Source organism: Glossina fuscipes, unplaced genomic scaffold (genome assembly GCF_014805625.2).
Source record: "Glossina fuscipes isolate IAEA_lab_2018 unplaced genomic scaffold, Yale_Gfus_2 148, whole genome shotgun sequence".
NCBI lineage: Eukaryota > Metazoa > Arthropoda > Insecta > Diptera > Glossinidae > Glossina > Glossina fuscipes.
Genome location: NW_023998491.1, coordinates 2,166,177 through 2,169,458, shown reverse-complemented (window position 1 = coordinate 2,169,458; position 3,282 = coordinate 2,166,177). Strand labels below are relative to the sequence as shown.

Genomic DNA, 3,282 nt, shown 5'->3' with positions numbered 1-3,282 from the left:
TAATACAAACCAAAAAAAAAGAAAAAAAGAATTTTGACTTCATTAAAATCTTTAAAACGTGGAGGGACAGTGGAGGTAGATAATTTTAAATATATACCGAATAATAAATTTAACATATTTCATTTGTATACTGTCAGAATGCTGCACGTGATTTTGTGCGAAATTTGTTGGAGAAATCGCAAGCGGTCCAGCAATGTGTATAAGTAGTTGGAGTGGTTGGATGGAACGAATAAAACAAAGCGTTTTGAAAACCCTTTAGCGAGAATAAGTAAAGAACTTATTATTCCTATTATTTACATATGGTCATGGTTTGATCATTTTCTTTTGGGCTTCCACGAATTACGTAAAAGTTATCGTTCAACTTATGCATTACTGGATAAAATTTGTGATTTTTTATATGTGGTCGGCTTACCCGGCTTATAGTAAGTATAAGGAGTTCCACCTTTATCTTAACTTTTCATAGACATAAGTTGGAAAGCCAACTTTCTTTCAATTAAGTCATCTATAAAAAAAAATTAAATTAAATCAATTTATAAAACGTTCATAAAGCATTTAAGCAGTTCCAAGTTTTTCAATTTTCCAATCACCATTAAACCTTGATCGTTAATGTTACCACATTCGGACACTTGCAGCACTTTTAGAGACTGAGTTAAATAAACTATCATTGAGACCTTGAAAGCAGTACCCCCCCATGCCCCTATTTGATTTTTACTCAATTTTTCACGTTTTTCATTCAAATTAGATTGAAGCTCCATTCATTTGATATATTATACGAGTTTTTGTTTAAATTTAATCGTCAGCGTGCATGCTCAACATTGATTTTTTAACAATAGCTATGTATAAATTCCTTTTTAGCAAAAAAATAAAGTACACGAATAATCTTCAACGAACTTTAAGGATCACTATTGCGTTTCCCAGCGCTCTCGCTAAAACTTGTACGTATCTTTCAATTCATATTCGTTTTTTGAATGCAAGAGTTGCTAACAAATACAGACTGACTCTTTGAATTCTCCTCAATTGTAAACAAATAAAAACTGACTTTTACAATCATTCCCAATTTTAAACAAATACAGAGCTTACTCTCAGATGTTACGAAATTCAGACGCTTACTCTCAGATGTTACCAAATTTTTTGAATTACTTTCAGATGTTACGAAATTTATAGTCGTTTTTTCGATGCAACAGTTGTTAACAAATACAGACTGACCGGTAAAATATATTTACTTGATCGTGAAGTAGAGCGAAGCTCCATTCACTTGATATATTCTACAATTTTTTTTCAAATTTAATTGTCAGCGTGCGTGTTTTTTTTAGAACTTATTGAACACCACAAATAAGGAAATATAAACATTGTTATTCAAGTTGATATAGTGCGATCATTAAGATCATTCTTCACGATGTCTCAACGAAAAAAAAAAACGGTTAAAATCTACTCGTTGTTCAAATAACATAAATTATTTTACTTCTTCTAAATGTTCTTGCTACGGCAGAACATATACTAAAATTGGAACAATAATAATACTTCTTCTAGAAACAAAAACCGTTTCCTTAATATATTTGCTGCAGTAGCGGCCGCTTTTAAATCTTTGATATATCCGCCTGGGTGGCCGAGTAGGCGAGAGTCTCGACTAGCAACTCAGTGGTCGTGGGTTCGAATCTCAAGTGCGGTAGAGTTTTTAATAAAGGCCGATAGCCGTAGATGCTAGTGCTTTTAAGAGTTTAGTCTTAGAATTTATTTCTCTGGCGAAATTAATAATAATAATAATAATAATAAATTGATTTTTAAAGCATCAGACCTAAGTGATGATTTTTAATTTATTGTTTCAAATCATACATTTCGTTTGAAACTTGTTTTATTTATTTTCGATTTGGATCATTTTTTGCGAAATTGACTTAATCGTTAAATGAATAGCGATGAAGAGCTGCATTATATCTTTTATGTAGAAACGTTTATATAGTGTTTTTTTTTTAATTTTAGTTTTCTCTTTGACGGTTTATTTTCCATCTTTAAATTTTTATTGTTTCCATAATGGATATTGGCATTTTAAAAAACGTCATCAAATCCCTAATGTTTTCCTACCCGGAAAGCATGACTATACAATAATTATGTCGTGATTACAATGAAGAAGAAGGTTAAGACATACTGGATGCTATAAAGGTAGGAAGTTTTGGTTTATAGTTGCTTAAACATGCATTTAAAACTTTCTTTCTATTCATTTCAGATCGCTGGTGATCGTCCTAACGCGGTGGTTAAGGCCGAATCGAGTGAAAATACGAAACACATAGAGAAGATGATAAAGAAACAAAAGAGACCACGGAGAAAAAAGCCTCAATAATCAGCATTTAACATGTATACGACGAGGGACCAACAACGTCGGCGAAAGCAGCGCAGAGGGAGAAGAGTAGACGCATTGTACCCGCTGCAATCGAAGATGAAGGCCAGGAAGTAGCTCAAAACTTAGTGGACGTCGAGGCGCTGTGCACACAAATGAAGAAACAAGATATTCTCAGACCGAGGATATGGTATATGCTTGCGGTTACGACGACACGAAAAAAGTTACAAAGACGGAAGAATACCGAACAATCCTCGTCTTAGGTGTACGTAGCCTGCTAACAACTTTTAACGTGCTAATCAGCGCCATTCCCATAACCAGCTATAGCGGAGATCCGAACTAGGCAGACGTTTAGCTATCGCAGAGGAAATCGGACTGGACGTGAAAGCAGTAGTCTGCTATAGGAGCAAACCAAATCTGAATACACTGAGAAAGGGAACGGGAAGTGCAAACGGAAACGAGCTGATGGTACCATGTACGTAATCCCACGAATGTTCGATTACATACATCTGCTCTATGCGTTTCGAGATAATGTTGTTAACAGCAAATTGTTTGACCTCACTATCGTCACCAAGGCAGAAATAGAAAAAAAGCACATCTCGAAGTACCTAAAGAAGAGAGATGGTTGCCTATTAAATACCTCAGCTCGAACGTACAATGAATTTATACAATTATTAACCCTCGCAACGGTAGCATCCTTGAAACTCGCTACGAAACGAAAAATTATTAAAGGAGCAAAAGAAATGCGAACATATGAAGTCATCGCTGCTCTCACTAAATTCAACACAATTTTTCACAGTGGCAAGATAAGCAGCGCCAAATGGGAACGGAAGAAAGAGGTGCCAGCGGAAGTTAAAAAATTTCAACTTCATGGAAATAATGGATGGCCTGCTGGAGGCTTACCCTGGCATAAATATCCACGCCTACAGGGTAAGCCAAGACCTCTTGGA

The 3,282-nt window shown here is 35.1% G+C and overlaps 1 long non-coding RNA gene across 1 annotated transcript; it reads left to right on the top strand.

Moving 5' to 3' along the window:
- Positions 1 to 278: 278 nt before the first annotated feature.
- Positions 279 to 2,381, top strand: LOC119641407. The gene is made up of 3 exons (XR_005247827.1): positions 279 to 422; positions 1,978 to 2,157; positions 2,222 to 2,381. It is a non-coding gene; the product is annotated as an uncharacterized LOC119641407 (long non-coding RNA).
- The last annotated feature ends 901 nt before the right edge of the window (positions 2,382 to 3,282 follow it).